Below are 26,306 nucleotides of genomic sequence, written 5' to 3'. Positions count from 1 at the left end.
TTAGGAGCATAAAACTAAAACGCAGTCTCACCTTGTTTAGTCCTGACTCTGGGCACCAGCAGGAGTTTGTTCATATGGCTCTAACATGTCAGATATGTACTTTGGCACTAGACCATGAAGAGACTTGTACACAAGCAGAGCTGTTTTAAAGTCTATTCTCTGAGCGACAGGAAGCCAGTGCAGAGACCTGAGCACCAGACTAATGTGGTTGTATTTCCTGGCTCTAGTCAGGACTCGAGCAGCAGCGTTCTGGATGTACTGCAGCTGTCTTACAGCCCGTTTAGAGCCCAGTGAGCAGGCCGTTACAGTAGTCCAGCCTGCTGGAGACAAATGCATGGATTAGTCTTTCTAAGTCTGGTTTAGACACTATTCCTTTGATTCTGGTGATGTTTTTTAGATGGTAAAAAGCTGCTGATGTTATTGATTTAATGTAGCTGTTAAAGTTCAGGTCTGAGTACAATATTACCCTTATATTTCTAACCTGATTATTAGGTTTTAGAGAGAGAGTCTCAAGTTGACCGATAACACTGTCTCTTTGTTTCTGTGGGCCACAGACAACGATTTCAGTTTTGTCTGGAGAAAATTGTTTTGCATCCACACACTGATCTGTTCGATGCAGTGACACAATGTATCTACAGGCCCGTGTTCTTCTGCCGTCAGTGACACGTAGGTCTGAGTGTCATCTGCATAGTTGTGGTTGGACATATTATAGCTGCGTATTAGCTGGCCTGATGGGAGCATTACATACAGATTGAACAATAGGCGTTACAGGATCGACCACTGTGCTCATACAATCATAATTATGATAGACTGTCATATTCCCAGGTGGATTAAAAAGGTATCATATCAAATACCTTATTCAAAGCTGTGGAATGTAAGTTTCTGGAAGGACAGACAGTCAATATTTTCATGATTTTTTATGAAACTCTTTAGAAAACTAATTCATTATAGAGAATTCATTGAGGTGCTGTCATATTTGTTATAGTGTGAGACTCAAAATACCCATTTTCTATTAAACAATCAATAAATAAGGTACAATTACACATAATATTGATCATAGACAATCTGCCAATTACATTCATCAATAATTGCGCAACGAACCAGCTCACCCCCTCACAGAGACCATAACTTGCCAGTGGTGCAAGAGCTGGTTCAAATCCTGCCTGCTATCTTCAGGATAACTTTACAATGAATGGAACAAAAATATTTCAATACCGAAGTGGAATGAATGAATAAAGGTGCCACAAACTATCCATCCTTCCATTTGCTTTACATGGTTTCAGGGGGACTGGAGCCTATCTGTCACAGAAACTCATCAACATTTGAATCCAATAACAAGTCTGAAACTAAATGAAAAACAGCAGACCCAAATGAACGCTGACATGATGTAGGCTATGTCAAATTCAAAAACAGTCCCTGTTTCTCTTTTTGGAACTTCTTCTTTCTCAGGACAAAAATAAATGTATGAGGCTCAAAGCCAACAATAACCTGGGACATCTCAGCAGATCCAGGATCAGCAACATGGAGACTGAGAGCCAAGAACAAACAGAGGTCAACATAACAAACTGTTTAACAATGACAATGACGTAGAAGATATACAAGAAAATGCATGTGTATATATGAATCTACTGTGAATTTACACCCTCTTTTCTATTATAAACAGGAGAGATATGTTAAAAAAAATCATGAAGTTATATTATGACAAAAAGGAAGTACCACGTGTGAGATGCTGCAGGGTCAAGAGACACTGTGTGCTGAGAGTCCTCCTATCTATCTTATTTTAACTTCAGTCTAATCCTTGTTTGACTGAATGTCGCATAACCTTGTGTGGCCAGTGATCTTGTAGGATGGATGGATGGATGACTTTATTGATCCCTTTGGGAGGTTGCCTCTGGGAAATTGAAATCTCCATCTCACTCAGGCTCAGCACTGTTATATACAGAAATGTACAGAAAAAACAAAGTGGAAACTAAATAGTGATAGCATCATTGTTTTGTTTTTTAACTCAGACAAATCTGTGTCAGCTTCTTGATATGTCATGCAGACTCCTTGCTGTGAGAATAAATGTTTGGTATTGTCTCCAGCGACTCTGAGCCTCATTTTGAGAGAATTTTCTTGACACCAACACAACAGACATTTGACATAGTTTCACAGCTTGAAGTTGAGCCTCGTGTCCTTTTAGTGTTGGAGCAGCCTTAACTTTCAGCTTTAGTCATGACAATCAAACAGCTGTCTGGAAAGTACAGGGAACAACTCCAAACCTTTTTCAGACAGCGTTAAAAATTCTTTGGGAAAGATTAGCACTCTGTATCTCTGTAGCAAGAAGATGAAACGCATGAGAAATGTTGACATCTGACCTTTAATAAAATGCAGAACAATGAAATACAAACAAGTGTAAAGCTAGACTTTACATCAAACTGAAATGATATATTGCTTCTAAAGATGTTGTATGTTTACAAACATACCCACAGCTGGTGCAAAGCTACTTTGTGAATTTTAACTTTAAACAAAACATATATTTTCAGTATAATACAAGAAAAAGTGTATCTACTTTAAAAAAGATTGCATTTTCAATTCAATTCAGTTTTATTCATATAGCGCCAAATTAAAACAATGTCATCTCAAGGCACTGATATTGTTCTGTCTATCAACTCACAACTGATGCCATATTTATCTTGAACGGTGGGAGATCTGTCCATAGTTCCCAACTTTCCCAACAAATTATAAAGCATTTTTAATGATTCTTCAAACATGTGCTACCCACAGAACATTCAGAACAAAAGTCCTGACAAGAGAAGGCGGTAATCCACAAAGAAGATTTTTAATCTGAACAAGGGAAATTCTTCTGATTGGTAGTTCCTGTTGCTGCTCCCAGGAGAATGTTTTCTTATCTGCCGTAAAATATATTGTTGATTTAAACCAATAATTTATCCGCAGTGTGAGTACGTTGGTGTGTCTTTAGACTAGATAATTGAGCAAAACCTGCTCTACACTGACCACAGCTGTAAGGTTTCTCTCCTGTGCGAATATGTTGATGTGTCTTAAGATGGGAAGATGCAGCGAAAGCTGCCCCACACTGACCACAGCTGTCAGGTTTCTCTCCTGTGTGAATACGTTGATGTGTCTTTAGACCAGATAATTGAGTGAAAGCTGCTCCACACTGACCACAGCTATAAGGTTTCTCTCCTGTGTGAATACGTTGGTGTATCTTAAGATAGGAAGATGTTGTGAATGCTGCTCCACACTGACTACAGCTGTATGGTTTCTCTCCCGTGTGAATACGTTGGTGAGTCTTTAGGTGACATAATTGAGTGAAAGCTGCTCCACACTGACTACAGCTGTATGGTTTCTCTCCTGTGTGAATACGTTGGTGTATCTTAAGATAGGAAGATGTTGTGAATGCTGCTCCACACTGACTACAGATGTAAGGTTTCTCTCCTGTGTGAATACGTTGGTGAGTCTTAAGATAGGAAGATGTTGTGAATGCTGCTCCACACTGACCACAGATGTAAGGTTTCTCTCCTGTGTGAATACGTTGGTGAGTCTTTAGGTTAGATAATTGAGTGAAAGCTGCTCCACACTGACCACAGCTGTATGGTTTCTCTCCTGTGTGAATACGTTGGTGTATCTTAAAATCGGAAGATGTAGTGAAAGCTGCCCCACACTGACCACAGTTATATGGTTTCTTTCCAGTGTGAAGCCTCTGATGATACCTCAGATGTGATGATCTTTTGAAAACTTTCCCACAGTGTTTACAGAAGTGACATCTGGAGCCCTCTTGGGCTATATGTTTCTGCAATGACAGAGAGGAAGAAGGATTAGATCCTTTTGAAGTTCACAGAAAAGATTTCTCTAAGCTAACCAACATATTCTAACTGGACGTGTATAGACCGAGCTACGGGTCTCAATATCTCAAATCAAACGTGCTGAGAGTGTGTTTATAAGTGCCCTCAGCTGTCAACACTGTGCTCTGATGTGTTCTACACACGTTCAGGTTTTTAAGCAGTAAACTCTTGCTTTTTGCTCTTTCACTAATTATTTTTTGTCATGATGAAATTCTGAAAAGGAACTTGTGCTACAATATTTCTAAATGATAGAATGAAGCACAGTCTTGTCCAAGTTGTTCAGTTAAACACCATGTAGAGGTTGGACTGAAAAAGGTTGATGATCACTGGTTTAAACGAATAAAAGTAACAGTGGTGGTAATACATGACATTCATTACACTATCCCTTTGTTCCAGCTTACAACCCAGAGGTCTGCAGCCATTGAGCTCAACAGCTATCAGGGAAACAGTTTTAACACAACCTTCGTTTCTCTCTAAAACAACTCTTTACCCTGAGGTAGAGAGATCTACAAACCTGTCATCTAACCATTAAAGACCCAGAAGTATTACCACCACCAGGTTTAATTCATGTAATCCAGAGACTTTAAACACAAACAATGAATATAAGCTCCTGAACCTCTCAAATCTGAAGACTGAGAGCCAGAAAATGTCCCACCACAACAATCTGGCCACTGAGTTTCTTCCAGCAGATCATTCAGCCTGCAGCACATTTTCAGTCTAAGCACATCTGTATCAGAGAGAGGAGATGAAACCAGGAAATACTTTGCTGACACTTTTTCCACATTTGAAGTAAAAGCAGAACAAGCGGACGATACACGGAGCCTCGACACTTGTCCTCGTGTCTTTAATGTCCTCCACACTGACCTGAAGCCCGGTGGAACCAGAGGATGAGCCGGCTCTGTTCCTGGTGGAGGGGTTTGGATCCTGGTTCTGCTGCTCCATTCTGGTCCTGGTCCTCCGACTGATGGACTCTGTCTGAAACCGTCAGTACATACAATAAGATCCAGCTGTGGCGTGCAGCATGTCAAACCACACCCACTTTTCTTCTTCTCTTGAAAACCTTTGTGAACAGTTTTTAACCATCTAGTCACATTTAATTAAACTTATTACCGTGGTTTTTATTTAAATTCCTGTGAACTTTAAACTGGTTCTTTAAAGACCCACTAAGGTCACAGTCCAGAATATTTGGAGCTTTTTGATCAAATTCTGAAATAAATGTATAATAAATGTATAATATAATATATGTATAATATACTCTGTAGAACGACACCCACTGTGTGAAATATCCCATGAATCTCATCTGAGTCAGTGTAACATGATCAACTTAAATCTTTTTACTACATTAAAACAATGATACTGTTTGAGGAAAGGGTCCCAATATCATCCCAAACACTGAAGTTCAGATTTTCTCTGTTTCTAAATTTGTTCTCATTTCCAGAAGCTGTCATGGATCCAGAATAGTAACAGAGTAATCTGAGATTTGTCACAGGTTAAACTCTGAAGCCCACGGTTCAGCACTCAGGGAGCTTCAGTCTGGACTGAGGCTTGAAACTGAGAAGATGTGATGGTTCAGTGGGGGAATGATCTAGTTCTGTGTGGCGAACAGCACGTCAGCAGGAGCTGTTTGACTGATCTGAGACACTCTGAAGAACAACATGAGGTGGACCATTCTGAGGCCGTCATTTAAATATAAAGGAGTGTTTTTCTGGCATCAGAAGTGCTCGTCCAGTGATTCATTCCAGAAAGCTGCTTTAGTGAAACCTAAAGTTTGAGATGAAGGAAACTCACAGACCCTTAAAACTCTGAAATGTTTTTCAACCCAAATAACCTACAATCTCCTTTATTTTAATTACGAAATTATCTTAACTGGTAAACTTATGTGTCCAGTTGAAGAGTAAAAAGTGATCTTGTGTTGTGGTCAGATCAGAGTATCAGCTCCTAAAAGTTGCACATATCCTCCTAATAAAGATCATTTTAGCTCCATTTTAACTCCAGATGTGGGCTTTATGAGTAAATATATGTACAACCTTTTTATAATGCCATCAATCCTTGTTGATTCGTGGATAAAAGAAAATATTGGATATATAAAGAAAACTGAATAATGAAGTTTTCATGAGACACTTCTGAAGAGGACAGTCTGACTGTCTTTTAATGGTGTCTTTCTCAGAGTGTAAATCTGAGAAATCGGACACTGATACTGAGGATAACTGTGTATTTCTTCTGCTCGTGTGATACTTTCCTGGAGTTTTTATAATAATGCTATGACTCCTCTTCATGTTTGTGCTCCAGTTTTATCAAAAAGCCAAACGATACCCAGATAAGCCTGGAAAGAACTATTCTAAATTTTACAATGATCATCAAACTTTTTAAATGACAAAAGATTTCAGCAAAACTACAGAAAGACGTTTATTTAAAAAACTGTTAAAAACGGTCAGAAAAGGGCCCAGAAGTATGTTTCACACACAGCTAAAAGGATAAAGCTCCATGTTATTTGTCCATCTGGCCGGCTTAGGGAAATTTATAGCTGAGGCTGTGTGTCTGGTATTGCAGAGCATTAGCATTAGCATTAGCAGGACATGCTAACTGTGAATAGCAGCCAGGTTATTTAAACTTTTTCACTCTCTGGTGCATGTTCTGACTGCCCGTGTCCAGCTGCAGGAATCAAACCAATGACACAGAGCAATTTGAAGGCATTTCTGCAAATGTTTGACCGCTACATGTATTCTTTTCTGGACTTACCTGTGCGCAGCTTCCTGTTGTGTTGTTCAGAGACGTGCTGACTGAGGCTTGTCTGGAGTAACGGAGGGAACGGTTTGCTGCATTTAGGGGAGGAGCCGAAAATGATGACGTCAGAAGGCTCGCTACTGTATATGTCTATGCTTCGCTATGCGGCCGTACGACGTGACTGCTTCAGGAAGCGGTTCAGTCTAAAGTATTGACAGGTATATAAACGCCCAGTCTCCATTTAAAATGTGTGTTTTTTATGGAGAGTTACAGTCAGTTCAGGTTTTGAGTTTGGATAGTTTGGATACTAGAGTTTGGAAAGCATTAATAATAATAACTAGTTTGGAGATAGTTTGGGGAGTTAAGTGAGAGATAGTTTTGAGTTTGAGGAGAGTGAGGAGAGAAGGATAGGTAAGAGGATATATTCAATAATATTGACTTACAGACATGTGATAAGAGGGGCGAGTAGGAGATGAGGGATGGGTGTTAAGGGGAGTAACGAGTGGGGCGGTGAGCTCTCAGTGCCTACAAGAAAGGTGGGGGGGTGGAAACAATGGAGCAGCAGGGGGTCTCTCAAACCTGGTGTAGAAGGTCTTGAGATCGTAAGCTAGTCCGGGGGAGGGGACGTTTGTGATGGTTCTGAGGGGACTCCACACAACTGCAGGGTCGTTGGTGCCTGAATCACTCTCCAGTCTGGCTCTATAGTCCTCTTTAGCATTTTTGATGGCCTTCTTGAGGCCCTGTCTGGCCAGTCTGAATGTGTCCATGTCACCCTCTCTGTACGCCTGCTCTTTCCGGCGCCTGAGCTCTCTGAGCTGCTTGGAGAACCAGGGCTTTTGGTTATTGTGCCTTGTGATGGTTTTGGTTGGGAGGCAGACCTGCTCACAGAAGCTGATGCAGGAACATACAGTGTCAGAAAAGCTGCCGTTGTCATCCTCAGGGCCCCTCAGTGACTCCCAGTCAGTAGACTCCATGCAGTCCTGAAGCCTGTCCCTTGCCTCTGGAGTCCACCTCCTTACTGTAGTCCTGGATGGTTTGGCCCTTCTCAGTTGCTGCCTGTATGTGGGGACCATCTGTATGATGCAGTGGTCGGAGTGTCCAAGGGCCGCGTGGGGGATGGAGCGGTATGAGGGTTTTATGGTGGAGTAGAAGTGGTCCAGTGTGTTGCTGTCCTGCATGGCGCATGTCACCAGCTGTTTGGAGCTCGTCAGTTCCTGGGAGAGGTTACACGAGTTGAAATCTCTCATCACAATAACTACTGAGTTTGGTCGAGAGGTTTCCACAGTGGAGAAAAGAGCAGCTGAATCTTTGGTGAACGTGTTCACAGATGTACTTTGTTAGCCCGTTTTTTTCATTGGAAGCTCAAGAACAAGCTGGAGAAATCGTTTATTAAAAAAGTATTTATTAGTGGTCACAAGTAAAGTATATTGCAGCGCTGGACTCGGAGTGCCAGAGCTCCCGCAGGAAATCCGTCAGGCCGAGCCCCGTTATCCAGAAACATGTCATATCTATATTCAGCTTTATCTCATAGAAGTTGTTTTCACACTTGTCAGAGTATAATTGGCCAGTTTTTAGTGGCATGATCAGGCCAGCCGCTGTCCTTGTTGTGTTCTTTGGATGTGATAAACAATGTGTGTGTGAGTGCTGTTTTAGGCGTGGATCTAATGTACCAGACCTATCTCCCCTAATAGAGATGTTTTGTCTGACCCAGTTGTTTATGTCATTCTAAGGTCTTGGACCATTTAAGGTCATCGATTGTGCAGTATGAGCAGAGTGGAAAAGTACCAGCTAGGAATATAGGTATTTTTTGGAAAATACAGAATATGAATTTATAATGTCTAAGAACAAAGCCAATTATAACAGAAGCATTACACAGAGGGTTCATCTCCAAAGCAGGAGTTTTGGTCTGTCTTTTTGTTTTAATGTCAATGACCAGTTCAGCAGGTGTGTCCCTCAGAGGAGCTGGAGGCAGCTGTTCAGGGCTACTTTTTTAGAAGAAGGTTTACTGATTGGAAAGGGAGCTCCTCACGGTGACACTTTGTGGGTAAGAGCCTGAATAAGGGCAACTTCTTCTTGGTTCTTGAAGACGTTTCATCTCTCATCTGAAAGGATTATTCAGCTTTAAACTAGTTGGTGGGAGTATGGACTTCTAAGCATCAGAGTGGTCTTTTACACCAACACGTTGTGCTACATTCAGTTCTTCACTGGCGAGGTTTCAATCTGAAGTTCCCTTAGATCAAATATGTCCACAACCACACAGATGCAAACAAAAACGTATTCAGACAGAAATATTAACCACTGTAATGAGGTGTAGACTTATTTATTGACCTCCTTGCTTTGTTCACAGAAAGTTTCAAGAGTTTTTTTCTCTCTCATGATCTAACTTTTCTCCGTCTGTGATATTGGCTTTTTTAGCGTGAGGTAAAAAGGATCCACAGGAGTCTGGAGGATGGACACAAATACAGGGAAATGAGAGGTATGCCTGACTGCACTGGGATGTTGTTTCCTCACCTGTGAGTCACTTTGGATCAAAGCATCTGCTAAATGACTAAATGGAAATGACATGAATGTCCATGATGACTGTACAGAAACATTCCACAGAACTGTGTATATGAGCTCTCTTTGTAGAAAATGGAAGATATCTGTAACTGGAATTATGACTTGTCCTAATTCACTTACAGATATCCGTAGTTCACATAGCGGATATCTGCAACTGAATTGTAGATATCTGTAATGACAAACCCCATACACATGAATGGCAAAAGTGACGTTTGTCCTAAAAATAAATGTAGTGTTGGATATGCCTGGGACGATAACAAGTTTTGCTTGATGATATATTGTCCCACAAATTATTGCCGATTAAACAATATTATTGTCAACATATACTGTATATCATAATAATGCACACAGTTTAAATTAAAATAAACTTTTATTTCGGTGTTTTACACCATTGTAATTTTTAAGAACGTTTAAATATCCTCAATAAAACAAGAAATAAAATGGACTCTCAGTCTCCCTTAGCACATATTCAGTCTGCCTGTTAAACATTAAAATGGCTTGCCATACAGATCCACGGTCAGCACCTTGAACATCAGCAGTGAAAGAAGAAGATCAGATGAATCTGGAGACTGCAGGAAGATCTGCTGACAGTCTGCAGACTAATGTGAGAGAATAATATTTGTGTGTTTGTTATCCAGAAGAATTCAGACTGATGATGTCATTGTGAGCAGAGCACTGCTGGAAAGTGATATAACAGAGTGACCTAAATTAGGTGCCACAATTTGTGTGTGTGGTCATTCACAGTGTTAGCCTGATTCTTTCATTAGAAGCCCAAGAACAAGCTGGAGAAATCTTAAATTGTTAGTGATCACAGGTAAAGTATGGCAGCGCTGGACTCAGAGTGACAGAGCACTCGCAGGAAATCCTGAGCCGCGATATCCAGAAATATTTCATATTTATCTTCTTCACATTTATTTCACAGAGGTTTGATTTACACGCGACCAAGTACAATTGGCCAGTTATTGGTGACATGAGCAGGCCAACCACCATCTTTGTCATGTTCTTTGGATGATATAAACAACGTGTGTGTGTGAGTGTATTTTTAGGCATTTACCTAATGTACAAGACCTATCTGACACGATAGAGAAGCTTTATCTGACCCAGTTATTTAGTTCCGTTATGCACTCTTAAAGTCTTGGCCTTTTCAAGGACATACATTACGTAGTATGAGCAGAGTTGAAAAGTACAAAATGGGAACATGGCTTATTTAGAAAAATACAGAATATGAATACATAATGTCTAAGAATAAAGCCAGTTATAACATCATTGATCCACTGACTGACAAAATCTGATTATACTTTGATTCAGGAGGCATAGTAAGATGTGCAGTGGAGTCATTACACAACTTTGGGAGTTTAAAAAAGAAGGAGAGGCAATCCCACTTCCAAAATAATAAAACCCCTCTGAAAATGTGAAAGGTTGGGAAAGCCAGCAATTTGGTCCACTTCAAACTTTCTGTCATGACAGCTTTCTGATACCATTTCTATTTATAATTCCTTTTTCTACTTGAAATGAGTAACAGATCCCATTTTTAGATTGAGAATGCTTTGTCATTGGAGAGCCTGCAGGACCTGATCGTACACAGCAGCACCATGCTGCAGACTGCAGGGTGTTTTAAACGTGTTGGGTCAATGGAGGAAAAGCATTCAGTTATCAATGATTACCTTCAGTGGTATTTAATTGATAGGAACCACACAGCAGTTGAAAGTAGTGTATTGTATTGCTTTTGCCTCGAGAGAGTTAAGGGTAAAACATGTGACTGCCTGTTACTTAACTCTGCTCTTAAACATCTAATATCCAGAGAGATCCAACAGTATACAAGTTTACACATCTGCCACATATCCAAAATGTTTCCGGGGATATACGGGAAGATCTAATCTGTAACATATCCTAGGATACCCTCTATGTACACATCTATAGCAAATCCTAGTATTGGATATTGTTATAATTGCCTTTGTTCTTAGACATTATGTATTCATATTCTGTATTTTACTAAATAACCTATGTTCCTAGCTGGTACTTTTACACTCTGCTCATACTACACAATCGATGACCTTAGATAGTCCAAGACCTTAGGATGACATAGCAAGACGAAACAACTCGGTCAGACAAAACATCTCTATTGGAGTAGATAGGTCTGGTACATTAGATACACGCCTAAAACAGCACTAACACACATTATTTATCACATCCAAAGAACACGAGAAGGACAGTACAACCTCTGTGAGATAAAGCTGAATATAAATATGGAATGCTTCTTGATATCGGGGCTCGGCCTGATGGATTTCCTGCGAGAGCTCTGTCACTCCGAGTCCAGCGCTGCAATATACTTTACATATGACCACTAATAAATACTTTGTCATCCCCATAGACTGACTCATCACTATCCTGTAAGTGACACAAATACAGGACATTAAACATTATTCCACTTTCCCTGAATGGAAAACATCAGTGTCACATCCACATCCATCTCTACATTTTTAAAAAGATTGTAAAACCACAAACATAACACGACTGAATGGATCCTAAAGTGATGTCTGACAATGATAATCGCAATTTTAAAGTAGATCAAACTTTTAATTAAATACCCTTTGCAAACAACTTAAGTGTACATTTCTTCACATGTGGCTCCATATATACATCCATGGATAAAACTGCAGTGATGCATAAGCAACTATCTACTTCATGAGTTCCAATATTTTTTGCTTTTCACAGAAAGACAAGTTACATGAAGCCGGCATCCTGACAATGTGCTGTTGTTTTTCATTATATGAGATGAGATACTTTACTGTCTTTGTGTGAACACTCATTGTACCCGGTTACGGTGTATTCTGTCCTCAGTCATTGCAATCTTGGGTGCTTGAATAGAAAGTAATTGACTACTTGCTTTTGGAAGATATTTCAGCTTTCTTCTGAATGAGCTGTTCAAATGCTAAATCCACACGTGGGGCGTTCAAGGCTTAGAAGCTGTTGTTTTTAACATTCATACAGTAGATATTATAACAGTCATTGTCCCAGTTGTATCACTGACACATAGACCATCCTGTTGGTCGTCTAGAACTACCGACCACATGAATGAGGAATGAAATAGCCTATTCATATGAGAGCTGAAACAATCAGGCACTTAGAACAACTGTTGCATAACATTCAGCTTACCTCTTTTTCATCACTTTCAAGAGCAGCTGTGGTTTCCTTGTTTCCTCTTCCATTCTTTTGTTTAATTTCATACTTTTCCTTACTAAGTGCATTTTATGAGTAAATGATACTTGCAACTATAGGAAAATGAAGGTATTAACATTGTCATTACATTAATACTAAGACTTACACTTATATCTTAATACTAAAGCTTATACTTGTATCTTAGCATACATTCTACTTCTTTCTGCCACAAAGTACTAATAGTTAGTTTATCTTGATCCAAGTATGGAATAATGTCAAGTCATTGGCTCATGCTTACTTTTAATTTAGCAGAATACTAATCATATAGCACTGGAGTTTAAAAGTTTACAGTAAATGATATGTGTGCTCAATTGCATTACATTTATGTACCTTAAAGACATCCCTTTGCAAAATGTAGTATAGCTGAAGTTTATTTAATTAAGTATGTTATTAGTATAAGTATAGCAAGTATACTATGGACCATGTACTTGTAGTGAACTAGAAAGTATACTGACTCAATACTTCTTCAGACTAAACTTGAACATTCTTAAGTTTACAAAAGTGTACCCAAAGTATGAACCCCCCCCAAAAAAAGTCTAACTTACCACTATCTGCCTCCCATTGTTGTGTAAAGAAGCCTAATTTTTGAGCTGTGTCCCTGCCAGCACCCCACCCCCACACAAAGGAAATTCTGCAGGCCAGCAACTCTGATGTGCCCTTCTGTAAGAATCACTGGCCATAAAAGGCACATTTGCTATTTTTCCACAATAACATTTGTAACAAAATCTGTGCTGGCATTTGACAAAGGCATAAGACAAATTGTGTTATCTGAGAAATAGCCTCTTTCAAGTTGACTATGTGGGTTTGATTATAGTTGATGTGCCCTTTTGTAAGACTCAATGGGCTTCATACAATTTAGATTCGATGAAGGAAGGGAGAGGAAGGGAGTGTCGTAAAAGGTGTGAATGTTGTGGGCGAGAAACAATCATAAATAGGGAATGCCTGGCACACAGACCCAGACTTCATGATGTCACAACCAAGGCAACCAAGAGGGATCAGTGCTCAGCAGGCTTTAGCAGTTCTACAGAGCACGTCGGACTGTGAATCTAATGGTGGAGATGTGGACTTTGCATTTCAGAATGAAAACGTTGTCACAGATTCGTCAAGTGATGAGGATGCGACTTCTCTTGCACCAATAAATCCTCCCCTCCAAAGACACACCAGGAGACGGGTGATCAATTATGTGATTGAGCAGGACAGTCCAGACACAGAGGCCATGTCAGATGAGGAGGAAGACACGTGGCATGTAAATCCCCCTTGTAATAAAAAACAAAAAGTTGCAGATGTGGGCATAACACCTGGATCCACAGAAAAGGCGAAAGATGGCACTATGTGGTTCCACTGCAAAGTTGGAGACTTTTCTGCTCATGAAACTTCACAGATGGCATTTGATGGATCTGGAGGGCCAACAGAGTTTTCAACAAACAAAATCACGAGTCGCCTTCAAAGCTTCCTGTGTTTGTTGGATATCAGCATGTTGTTGACCATCAGAGACTGCACAATCCAGGAGGGCCCTAGAACAAAACCCAGCTGGCAGATGAGTGTCTTCGAGCGGATGGCGTTCCTCGCAATCCTTTTTCACAGGGCTGCCAAGGGCTACATTGGTGCCATGCGACTCATGTGGTCCAGTAGATTCAGAAACCCAGATGTCAAAGCCATAATGCCCCGTAACCGCTTTCTTGAAATAAAGCAGTACCTTCGCTTCGACAACAAGGACACCCGAAAGGAGCGCATACAAACGGACAAATTTGCAGCAATTTCAGACATCTGGCAGCGGTTTGTTCAGAAATGTGTGTCGTCCTACGGTCCAGGGCAGCATGTTACCGTGGATGAGCAGTTATTTCCTTCAAAGGTTCGTTGTCCCTTTCTGCAGTACACTGCATCAAAGCCTGACAAGTTTGGATTCAAGTTTTGGATTGTAATAGATCTGGACACAAAATACATGTGTAATGCCATCCCTTACTTAGGGAAAGATCCCACTCGTCCGACGGGAGAGAGGCTGTCAGAGAATGTTGTTTTGAAATTGATGGAACCATTTATGGACCAGGGAAGGACTGTAACTATGGACAATTTCTTTACCTCTCTGTCTTTGGCTAACAGGCTTCTTCAACGAAAAACAACTCTGCTTGGCACCATCAACAAAAATCGTTGGGAGTTACCAGCAACTGCAAAGGAAACCTTGGGGCGCCAGTTGTACTCCACACAGGTGTTCACATCTGGAAGTGCTTTGCTGACGGTGTTTGCAACAAAAAATCTGTTAGTCTTTTGAGCACCATGCATCAGAAAGTGGAAATTGTGGACACCCAAAAACAAAAAACAAACACTTTTGTTGATTACACCCATTTCAAAGGCGTTGATATCATGGGCCAGAAATCACGCAACCACTCGGTGCGTGCAGGAACACAGAGATGGCCCATGGCTGTGTTTTACAATCTGCTTGACATGGCTGTCACAAATGCACAGGTCTTGTACACAGCATGTACGGGATCCAAAGAAAGTCGCCAACTGTTCATGCTGGAGCTTGCAAAGGAACTTCAAAACAGGCTTTTGCAGGAAAAGGCACAAGGGGAAGAACACAAACAGCAGCTTCGCGAGATGGGAGTTTCTCAGAAGAAAAAGACACAGTGCCAGGTGCACATACTCTGCAATAATAACAGAAGCACTGAACTTTGTGTACGCTGCCGCAGATACACCTGTGGCAAATGTAGGAAAGACTCACCATGGGAATGTGGAAACTGCTAGATAGGACAACTGTATGCTACATTTCTGTGCTTTGTATAGCCTTCATATGTAGTGAGCCTACTTTTCTTAGTGTGAAATAAACATTTATTCTTCCTGAAGTTATATCGTCTGTTTGTAGTTTTTCCAAGCTGAAATTGTGTTTTTGGGGCACTAATTCCAGTCCTCTGTCCTCTCACATTGTGAGCTTGGCAGAGTAAATTGTCATTGAAATTGAGGTTTACCTACAACCAAATTACCGTTCATGAATGATTTAGTATGTCCCTTCCTAAAATAACAGACCATTATTAAAACAAGTGTTATGACAAATAGAAATAATCTCACAAAATAAGGTGAATGTGAACATCTGTTAGTTGGCTAAATAAAATATAAATATGAAAAAGGGTCTGTCTTTGTACAGTCTGTGTACAACAGACATAACTCAACACACCGTATGTTGGGCTGATCAGAGTTCATTCAAACAGCAGTTTGGCCTTTGTCATTACAGGCAGCAACCTCAGTGGGGGGTGGAGTGGCTAATCACAATACAATGGAGACAGTTAGCACCTTGAGAGGAATACACAATTTTTGCAGAGGGGAGGGGATCTTCGTACACGGCGAAGAAGCTCGTCAAATCGGCCCGTTGATATTCGAAAGTATCAAAAGTGCACTTGTTCAGGTCCCTCAGTGGGTGAACCAGTGTTGTAAATTCACTCGTTCCCAGCCTTGACCAGTTTAGTGGTCGTACAGACCACCTCCGCAAACGTCTTTTCTGTCGCCTGCGCTTCAACATTTGCGATATAAGCATTTGTTATTCAGTATTGATGAGCTCCAACTCCAAATACAGCCGCTCCACCTCTATTGCCATAGTTTACTGTTGTTAACTGTGACCGGAAGAAAAAGCAAGGATTCGGCTATAACCCCTGAAACCACACAAACACAGCCACACACCCCTAGCAGCATGGTGAATTGCAGAGAAACACGGTCCCTCAATGCAGAACTTTGAATGCTCAATGACGGCGTCACACCCAATGCTGTCGACGTGACGCAGAAACATAAAGTACATGAAATGTTATCTGAGCAACACAGAAATCTCTGATCACACTAATCTGCTCAGCTGGGTTTGCTCACTTCTGAACAGATGTTTGCTGTGAAGCATTTTGTTGTTTCCTGCCAACTGAAAAAGGCTGAAAAAGAAGTCATTCTGCTGTTTTATGCTGTTTGTGTTTTCAGTGTGGACAAGAGTGGACAGAACACCACAGGAACTCCATCTTAAGATGCAGCTTCTTTTCTACACAGAGACAAAGAGACAAAGAGGGTTTCTATCAGGCTCAGCCTGGAGACACCAGTCAGTATACTGAGCTCGATAGATAGATTATGATCAAACATCTCTGACGCAGTCTTAAGAAACCTTTAATCGGTAATATCTACATGTGAGTTAAGAGCTAATATTTGACTCTTCTCTGGACTCTGGTCCAGCCAGCCAGGAGTACAGAAAGTTTGCAGGTTAGGGGTCAGCTTTAGTTTTCAGGCAGCTCAACTCTGCAGGTTTTTACCTCTTCTGAAGTCCAACAGCCGTATGAGAGCTCATGTTTCATGTCACGCACTTGAATGCATCAGTCTGAAGATTCAGGAGAGAATTTCAGCAGAAGATCATGATTTATGAATTTCAAGCTGCTGCAGAGCGGAAAATGCTGATCTGATAGATTCAGAGAAACCAATTTTCTTCATGTTGAGCTTTAAGTGGAAGGTTGATGAATTTATCTTTCCCTTCAACAGAGAACAAATAAGAATTCAACAACCCCTTGAACAATCCTGCCTGGATTGAGGTGAAACCAGCACTGTTCCCTTGTGCCCTCCCCAAACTGATCTAAAGGTGGGAGGATGTGTGAAACCATTGTGTGATAGTAGAGGAGCTCTTAAGTGAAGATCAGCTGATCAGCTGCAACAAAAGGAGGTGGAATTAGTTTTGTATCACAGCACAGACGGTGTTTCTGCTCTGAGAGTCACACACTGCTCTGCCAAATGGAGGAAATGGCTCAGAAAAGGGTTAAACTGGACCTGGAAACCTTCTCTTGTTCGATCTGTCTGGATCTACTGAAGGATTCGGTGACTATTCCCTGTGGACACAGCTACTGCATGAACTGTATTAAAGGCTACTGGAATCGAAAGAATAAGAAGGGAATTCACAGATGCCCTCATTGCAGGAAAACTTTCACACCGAGGCCTGTCCTGGAGAAAAGCACCATGTTAGCTGATTTAGTGGAGCAGCTGAAGAAGACTGGACTCCAAGCTGCTCCTGCTGATCTCTGCCATGCTGGACCTGAAGCTGTGGCCTGTGATTTCTGCTCTGGAAGAAGACTGAAAGCCATCAAGTCCTGTTTATTCTGTCTGGTCTCTTACTGTGAGAAACAGCATCAGCCTCATTATGATGTGACCCCATTCAAGAAACACAAGCTGGTGGAGCCCTCCAAGAGCCTCCAGGAGAACATCTGCTGTCGTCATGATGAGGTGATGAAGATGTTCTGCCGTACTGATCAGAAGTCTATCTGTTATCTCTGCCCTGTGGATGATCATAAAGGCCACGACACAGTGTCAGCTGCAGCAGAAAGGACTGAGAGGCAGAGAGAGCTGGAGGGGGGTCGACAACAAATCCAGCAGAGAATCCAGGACAGAGAGAAAGATGTGAAGCTGCTTCAACAGGAGGTGGAGGCCATCAATCAGTCTGCTGATAAAACAGTGGAGGACAGTGAGAACATCTTCACCGAGCTGATCCGTCTCATCCACAAAAGAAGCTCTGATGTGAAGCAGCAGCTCAGATCCCAGCAGCAAACTGAAGTGAGTCGAGTCAAAGAGCTTCAGGAGAAGCTGGAGCAGGAGATCACTGAGCTGAAGAGGAAAGATGCTGAGCTGAAGCAGCTCTCACACACAGACGATCACAACCAGTTTCTACACAACTACCCCTCAGTGTCAGCACTCAGTGAGTCCACACACTCATCCAGCATCAATACCCGTCCTCTGAGGTACTTTGAGGATGTGACAGCAGCTGCGTCAGAGCTCAGAGAGAAACTACAGGACATTCTGAGAGAGAAATGGACAAACGGCTCACTGACAGTCACTGAAGTGGATGTTTTACTGCCAGAACCAGAACCAGAGCCAAAGAGCAGAGCTGCCTTCTTAAAATATTCATGTGACATCACACTGGATCCAAACACAGCAAACACATATCTGTTAGTGTCAGAGGGGAACAGAAAAGTGACAGTAATGAGACAACCTCAGTCTTATTCTGCTCATCCAGACAGATTCACGGAATGGTGTCAGGTCCTGAGCAGAGAGAGTCTGACTGGACGCTGTTACTGGGAGGTGGAGAGGAGAGGGGGAGGAGCTGATGTAGCAGTCGCATACAAGAACATCAGCAGAACAGGGAATGAATGTGGATTTGGACGTAATGACAAATCTTGGGAATTAAAATGTTCCCAAAACAGTTTTGAATTTTGGTCCAACAAGATGAAAGCCTCCATCTCAGGTCCTCAGTCCTCCAGAGTAGGAGTGTACCTGGATCACAGAGCAGGTATTCTGTCCTTCTACAGCGTCTCTGAAGCCATGACTCTCCTCCACAGAGTCCAGACCACATTCACTCAGCCGCTCTATGCTGGAGTTAGGATTGGATGGACTGGAGCCACAGCTGAGCTGTGTGAAGTGAAATAAAGGTATTCAGTCAGTTTGTTGCTGAGAGTTCATTGCTGTGATGTCTCTGCGCTGCTGTTCTGTTGTTTATTTGCTGCTTTTTCCTGTTTGTGCAGCCATGGAGGATATCGCTGCTAATGCTGAGTTTTATTCACAGAAAGATTTCTCCACATGAAAATCTAAACTTCTCTGAGCTCTGAATGTTAGTTGAATCCTTGTGTTGATGTGTTTGTATGTTGTTGTTTCTCTTCCACTTCATGGAGCCAAACAGAGAAATCAGCAGACCTTCCTTTATCACAGATTCTTTTCACATCTCATCACTTTGTAAATGTGAAAATAATTCTGCAGTTAAACTTACTTTGATCTGTTTCAGAGATCAAATGTTGCTGCTGCTTTGAAAACTCTCAGTAATGATCTACTTGGTAACCCAGAAACTAAATGTTCTGATTCTGGATGTTTTTCTGGAAATAATAAATTGTGGATTCATCCTGATCATGAATTGTGTTTCTGTGAAAATGGGAGTAAGGCAAGAAGTGGAAGAAGAATTCTTGGACAAAAGTCACAGAATCAGAACCACAGAGATTTTGTTTCAGGTAAAAACTGTAGATTTACTTTTTATTTTTACTCAAACTACAAAAACATTCATATGAAAACATACTTTAATATAAAAGATAGAATAAATGAGGCAGAATGGCACTCTTTGGAATAACGTGTTATGGAATGATTAAAGGTGATGTGTGTGATCTTACATCATATTCTATGATCTGATTCTGTTCTTTCTGATGTTTTTTAGTATTAGTCTGAATGTGCTGAAGTTATCAGATGAATGTAGTGGACTAAAAGGTACAACAGAGTCTCTGAATGTGGTGGAGCACAAATAGAAAGTAGCACAAGCTAAAAATACTGAAAACATTGTAATTATGTTCAGTATATTTAGTCACTTTCTGCTGCTGTCAGCGATGGACTTTTCAAAGAAATCTGACTCAGCTCTGATCATTAATGAGAATATGATGAAGAAAGGATCATGTCATCCAAATGAATGAAAAGGTTTTGTGGTGGGGCTGAGAACTGTTTACCTCTCATTGTTCTGTTCCACGTATTGTTTAAGGATCGTCACAGGTACGAGTTTGGGTGGAGCGGGTCAGAGTAAAGTGGAGTTTCCAGCAGACTCCTCAGTTTCAGTCGTGTTTGGAGACCACAGATGGAGAGGTGACTGTGCTGTTTGGTCTGCCACTTATTGATAAAGTTAAAGTTCACAAAAAAAGAAACAATAACAGGAAGAAGTTCCCTGAAAGCAGCATCAGTGTTACAGGTTGTGAGTCCTGTGAACAAACTGACACAGTGTGATATTACAGATGTTTAAATCTCTCTTTTCTCATGCCGTCCTGCAGGTTCACAGCTGAAATCTGAAAACTAACACAAGAGGACGCCTTCATCCTGCTCACAGGGATGTAGAGGAGGTTTAAGCTCCTGCTCTGTTCATTCAGACTGAACTCTGCCTGTGTGCGGTCTCTCTTGACTCGCTAACAGTAAACGTGTCGTTAGCCAGTTAGCTAAGCATGTGTGCAACAGGAATGATTTAAGTTAAATAAAATAACTGAAAGGACGGTGATGTTACCATCCATCCCCCATGATTTCAGACATTAACTCAACCCCAAACTTGGACAAACTCCTTCACCACAGTAATGACTCTACATCCTGATGAGGGACATTAAAAACAAACGTTTCTAACAATTTCTATCTAAACTATAAATAATTGGAGGAATTTTTCAACAGTGACAGTTAAGGAGTGTCATCAGGTGAATGAGATCAGCTCAGGAATGAAAACACAGTTTACACTAAATACAGTCTGTGGTTTACACAAGCCTCAGTGAAAATAAATACAATTATTATTCAGAATATCTTGGTGGTTTACATTGTTGCACATATTTTCAACACAGTCATCATGTGCTATGAAAAGCTGAATGTCAGAAATAAACTGAAATGATGGAGAGTATTCATAAGAGCAACTGGACTTCTTTTTTGATCTTGAAGACGTTGAATTTTGATGGGACAGCAGCTTCCTCTTTGGTTTTTGTAGAGAAGTACAGTAGAACAACCGGATTTAACCGAGTACTAACCAGGCCCGACCCTGCTTAACTTCACAGGGTGATCAGAAATTGCAACAAAAGACAGGTGGTGCAGATAAGAGAAAAAGCTTACAGCACCTGGTATTCCCAAGCCGTCTGCCATCCAAGTACTAACCAGGCCCAACCCTGCTTGGCTTCTGAGATCAGACGAGGTTGGGTATATTCAGGGTGGTGTGGCCTTAAGTAACAATATCTGTGACAAATGTGCATTATATAGATACTGGAATCATACGGTTCATCAATGCAACCAGATAATTGCCGAGAAAGGCTGACTTGTAGTGGGCACATCTTTTCCCTGATGTGATCATTCTCTCCAGCTGAAACTGAGAATCTCAGATCACTTCGTGTCTGCCAACAAAGCAGCAGCAGCTGAAGATGACCAACTTCCTCATGTGTCACAGGGTGATCAGACGTTGCAACAAAAGACATGCAGGTGGTCGAGAGAAGAGAAAAAGCTTACAGCACCTGGTATTCCCAAACAGTCTCCCATCCAAGTACTAACCAGGCCCAACCCTGCTTGGCTTCCGAGATCAGACGAGGTCAGGCATATTCAGGGTGGTGTGGCCGTAAGCAACAATGTCTGTCACAAATGTGCATTATATAGGTACTGGAATCATACGGTTCCTCTATGTAACCAGATAATTGCCGAGAAAGGCTGATGCGTAGTGGGCACATCTTCATCCCTGATGTGATTATTATCTGTAGTTGAAACTGAGACTCTCAGATCACTTCGTGTCTGCCAACAAAGCAGCAGCAGCTGAAGATGACCAACTTCCTCATGTGTCACAGGGTGATCAGACGTTGCAACAAAAGACATGCAGGTGCTAGAGTGAAGAGAAAAAGCTTACAGCACCTGGTATTCCCAAGCAGTCTCCCATCCAAGTACTAACCAGGCCCAACCCTGCTTGGCTTCCGAGATCAGACGAGGTCGGGCACGTTGAGGGTGGTGTGGCCGTAAGCAACAATGTCTGTGACAAATGTGCATTATATCGGTACTGGAATCATACGGTTCGTCTATGTAACCAGATAATTGCCGAGAAAGGCTGATGCGTAGTGGGCACATCTTCTTCCCTGTCGTGATTACTCTCTCCAGCGGAAACTGAGACTCTCAGATCACTTCGTGTCTGCCAACAAAGCAGCAGCAGCTGAAGATGACCAACTTCCTCATGTGTCACAGGGTGATCAGACGTTGCAACAAAAGACATGCAGGTGCTAGAGTGAAGAGAAAAAGCTTACAGCACCTGGTATTCCCAAGCTGTCTCCCATCCAAGTACTAACCAGGCCCAACCCTGCTTGGCTTCCGAGATCAGACGAGGTCGGGCACGTTGAGGGTGGTGTGGCCGTAAGCAACAATGTCTGTGACAAATGTGCATTATATCGGTACTGGAATCATACGGTTACTCTATGTAACCAGATAATTGCCGAGAAAGGCTGATATGTAGTGGGCACATCTTCATCCCTGATGTGATTATTATCTGTAGTTGAAACTGAGACTCTCAGATCACTTCGTGTCTGCCAACAAAGCAGCAGCAGCTGAAGATGACCAACTTCCTCATGTGTCACAGGGTGATCAGACGTTGCAACAAAAGACATGCAGGTGGTAGAGAGAAGAGAAAAAGCTTACAGCACCTGGTATTCCTAAGCGGTCTCCAAACCAAGTACTAACCAGGCCCAACCCTGCTTGGCTTCCTAGATCAGACGAGGTCGGGTATGTTCAGGGTGGTGTGGCCGTAAGCAACAATGTCTGTGACATTTGTGCATTATATAGGTACTGGAATCATACACTTCCTCGATGTAACCAGATAATTGCCGAGAAAGGCTAACTTGTAGTGGGCACATCTTCATCCCTGATGTGATTATTATCTGTAGTTGAAACTGAGACTCTCAGATCACTTCGTGTCTGCCAACAAAGCAGCAGCAGCTGAAGATGACCAACTTCCTCATGTGTCACAGGGTGATCAGACGTTGCAACAAAAGACATGCAGGTGGTAGAGAGAAGAGAAAAAGCTTACAGCACCTGGTATTCCTAAGCGGTCTCCAAACCAAGTACTAACCAGGCCCAACCCTGCTTGGCTTCCTAGATCAGACGAGGTCGGGTATGTTCAGGGTGGTGTGGCCGTAAGCAACAATGTCTGTGACATTTGTGCATTATATAGGTACTGGAATCATACAGTTCCTCTATGTAACCGGATAATTGCCGAGAAAGGCTAACTTGTAGTGGGCACATCTTCATCCCTGATTTGATTATTACCTGCAGTGGAAACTGAGACTCTCAGATCACTTCGTGTCTGCCAACAAAGCAGCAGCAGCTGAAGATGACCAACTTCCTCATGTGTCACAGGGTGATCAGACGTTGCAACAAAAGACATGCAGGTGGTCGAGAGAAGAGAAAGAGCTTACAGCACCTGGTATTCCCAAGCAGTCTCACATCCAAGTACTAACCAGGCCCAACCCTACTTGGCTTCTGAGATCAGACGAGGTCGGGTATTTTCAGGGTGGTGTGGCCGTAAGCAACAATGTCTGTGACATTTGTGCATTATATAGGTACTGGAATCATACACTTCCTCGATGTAACCAGATAATTGCCGAGAAAGGCTAACTTGTAGTGGGCACATCTTCATCCCTGATTTGATTATTACCTGCAGTGGAAACTGAGACTCTCAGATCACTTCGTGTCTGCCAACAAAGCAGCAGCAGCTGAAGATGACCAACTTCCTCATGTGTCACAGGGTGATCAGACGTTGCAACAAAAGACATGCAGGTGGTCGAGAGAAGAGAAAGAGCTTACAGCACCTGGTATTCCCAAGCAGTCTCACATCCAAGTACTAACCAGGCCCAACCCTACTTGGCTTCTGAGATCAGACGAGGTCGGGTATTTTCAGGGTGGTGTGGCCGTAAGCAACAATGTCTGTGACATTTGTGCATTATATAGGTACTGGAATCATACAGTTCCTCTATGTAACCGGATAATTGCCGAGAAAGGCTAACTTGTAGTGGGCACATCTTCATCCCTGATTTGATTATTACCTGCAGTGGAAACTGAGACTCTCAGATCACTTCGTGTCTGCCAACAAAGCAGCAGCAGCTGAAGATGACCAACTTCCTCATGTGTCACAGGGTGATCAGATGTTGCAACAAAAGACATGCAGGTGGTCTAGAGAAGAGAAAAAGCTTACAGCACCTGGTATTCCCAAGCAGTCTCCCATTCAAGTACTAACCAGGCCCAAACCTGCTTGGCTTCCGAGATCAGAGGAGGTCGGGCATGTTCAGGGGGGTGTGGCTGTAAGCAACAATGTCTGTCACAAATGTGCATTATATAGGTACTGGAATCATACGGTTACTCTATGTAACCAGATAATTGCCGAGAAAGGCTGATATGTAGTGGGCACATCTTCATCCCTGATGTGATTATTACCTGCAGTTGAAACTGAGACTCTCAGATCACTTCGTGTTTGCCAACAAAGCAGCAGCAGCTGAAGATGACCAACTTCCTCATGTGTCACAGGGTGATCAGACGTTGCAACCAAAAACATGCAGGGGGTAGTGAAAGAGAAAAAGCTTACAGCACCTGGTATTCCCAAGCAGTCTCCCATCCAAGTACTAACCACGCCCAACCCTGCTTGGCTTCCAAGATCAGACGAGGTCGGGTATTTTCAGGGTGGTGTGGCCGTAAGCAACAATGTCTGTGACAAATGTGCACTATATAGGTACTGGAATCATACACTTCCTCGATGTAACCAGATAATTGCTGAGAAAGGCTAAATTGTAGTGGGCACATCTTCATCCCTGATGTGATTATTATCTGTAGTTGAAACTGAGACTCTCAGATCACTTCGTGTCTGCCAACAAAGCAGCAGCAGCTGAAGATGACCAACTTCCTCATGTGTCACAGGGTGATCAGACGTTGCAACAAAAGACATGCAGGTGCTAGAGTGAAGAGAAAAAGCTTACAGCATCTGATATTCCCAAGCGGTCTCCCATCCAAGTACTAACCAGGCCCAAACCTGCTTGGCTTCCGAGATCAGATGAGGTCGGGAATATTCAGGGTGGTGTGGCCGTAAGCAACAATGTCTGTGACAAATGTGCATTATATCGGTACTGGAATCATACAGTTCCTCTATGTAACCAGATAATTGCCGAGAGAGGCTAACTTGTAGTGGGCACATCTTCTTCCCTGTCGTGATTACTCTCTCCAGCGGAAACTGAGACTCTCAGATCACTTCGTGTCTGCCAACAAAGCAGCAGCAGCTGAAGATGACCAACTTCCTCATGTGTCACAGGGTGATCAGACGTTGCAACAAAAGACATGCAGGTGCTAGAGTGAAGAGAAAAAGCTTACAGCACCTGGTATTCCCAAGCTGTCTCCCATCCAAGTACTAACCAGGCCCAACCCTGCTTGGCTTCCGAGATCAGACGAGGTCGGGCACGTTGAGGGTGGTGTGGCCGTAAGCAACAATGTCTGTGACAAATGTGCATTATATCGGTACTGGAATCATACGGTTACTCTATGTAACCAGATAATTGCCGAGAAAGGCTGATATGTAGTGGGCACATCTTCATCCCTGATGTGATTATTATCTGTAGTTGAAACTGAGACTCTCAGATCACTTCGTGTCTGCCAACAAAGCAGCAGCAGCTGAAGATGACCAACTTCCTCATGTGTCACAGGGTGATCAGACGTTGCAACAAAAGACATGCAGGTGGTAGAGAGAAGAGAAAAAGCTTACAGCACCTGGTATTCCTAAGCGGTCTCCAATCCAAGTACTAACCAGGCCCAACCCTGCTTGGCTTCCTAGATCAGATGAGGTCGGGTATGTTCAGGGTGGTGTGGCCGTAAGCAACAATGTCTGTGACAAAGGTGCATTATATCGGTACTGGAATCATATGGTTACTCTATGTAACCAGATAATTGCCGAGAAAGGCTAACTTGTAGTGGGCACATCTTCATCCCTGATGTGATTATTATCTGTAGTTGAAACTGAGACTCTCAGATCACTTCGTGTCTGCCGACAAAGCAGCAGCAGCTGAAGATGACCAACTTCCTCATGTGTCACAGGGTGATCAGACGTTGCAACAAAAGACATGCAGGTGGTAGAGAGAAGAGAAAAAGCTTACAGCACCTGGTATTCCCAAGTAGTCTCACATCCAAGTACTAACCAGGCCCAACCCTACTTGGTTTCTGAGATCAGACGAGGTCGGGCATGTTCAGGGTGGAGTGGCCGTAAGCAACAATGTCTGTGACAAATGTGCATTATATAGGTACTGGAATCATACAGTTCCTCTATGTAACCGGATAATTGCCGAGAAAGGCTAACTTGTAGTGGGCACATCTTCATCCCTGATTTGATTATTACCTGCAGTGGAAACTGAGACTCTCAGATCACTTCGTGTCTGCCAACAAAGCAGCAGCAGCTGAAGATGACCA

The 26,306-nt window shown here is 42.3% G+C and overlaps 1 protein-coding gene, 3 non-coding genes and 11 pseudogenes across 4 annotated transcripts in view; 1 reads left to right on the top strand and 14 right to left on the bottom strand.

Annotated features, from left to right (window-relative positions):
* Positions 1-26,306, top strand: part of LOC140296621 (uncharacterized) — a 581,862-nt gene that overhangs the window by 74,184 nt on the left and 481,372 nt on the right. The gene's annotated exons all lie outside the window — the stretch shown is intronic.
* Positions 20,948-21,066, bottom strand: LOC140295755 (5S ribosomal RNA; annotated as a pseudogene).
* On the bottom strand, positions 21,335-21,453 carry LOC140297822 (5S ribosomal RNA). Its single transcript, XR_011913523.1, has one exon. It is a non-coding gene; the product is annotated as a 5S ribosomal RNA (ribosomal RNA).
* Positions 21,723-21,841, bottom strand: LOC140297765 (5S ribosomal RNA). Its single transcript, XR_011913471.1, has one exon. It is a non-coding gene; the product is annotated as a 5S ribosomal RNA (ribosomal RNA).
* LOC140299775 (5S ribosomal RNA) lies at positions 22,111-22,229 on the bottom strand (annotated as a pseudogene).
* Positions 22,499-22,617, bottom strand: LOC140268195 (5S ribosomal RNA; annotated as a pseudogene).
* On the bottom strand, positions 22,887-23,005 carry LOC140268188 (5S ribosomal RNA; annotated as a pseudogene).
* LOC140309315 (5S ribosomal RNA) lies at positions 23,275-23,393 on the bottom strand (annotated as a pseudogene).
* Positions 23,663-23,781, bottom strand: LOC140309310 (5S ribosomal RNA; annotated as a pseudogene).
* LOC140313768 (5S ribosomal RNA) lies at positions 24,051-24,169 on the bottom strand (annotated as a pseudogene).
* LOC140299037 (5S ribosomal RNA) lies at positions 24,438-24,556 on the bottom strand. Its single transcript, XR_011914623.1, has one exon. It is a non-coding gene; the product is annotated as a 5S ribosomal RNA (ribosomal RNA).
* LOC140299811 (5S ribosomal RNA) lies at positions 24,826-24,944 on the bottom strand (annotated as a pseudogene).
* LOC140299773 (5S ribosomal RNA) lies at positions 25,214-25,332 on the bottom strand (annotated as a pseudogene).
* LOC140301535 (5S ribosomal RNA) lies at positions 25,602-25,720 on the bottom strand (annotated as a pseudogene).
* Positions 25,990-26,108, bottom strand: LOC140288681 (5S ribosomal RNA; annotated as a pseudogene).

Source organism: Leuresthes tenuis, unplaced genomic scaffold (genome assembly GCF_036924035.1).
Source record: "Leuresthes tenuis unplaced genomic scaffold, fLeuTen1.0.hap1 SCAF_1, whole genome shotgun sequence".
NCBI classification, from domain to species: domain Eukaryota; kingdom Metazoa; phylum Chordata; class Actinopteri; order Atheriniformes; family Atherinopsidae; genus Leuresthes; species Leuresthes tenuis.
The sequence above is the reverse complement of the archived record's forward strand: the minus strand, read 5'-3'. Positions and strand labels throughout refer to the sequence as shown.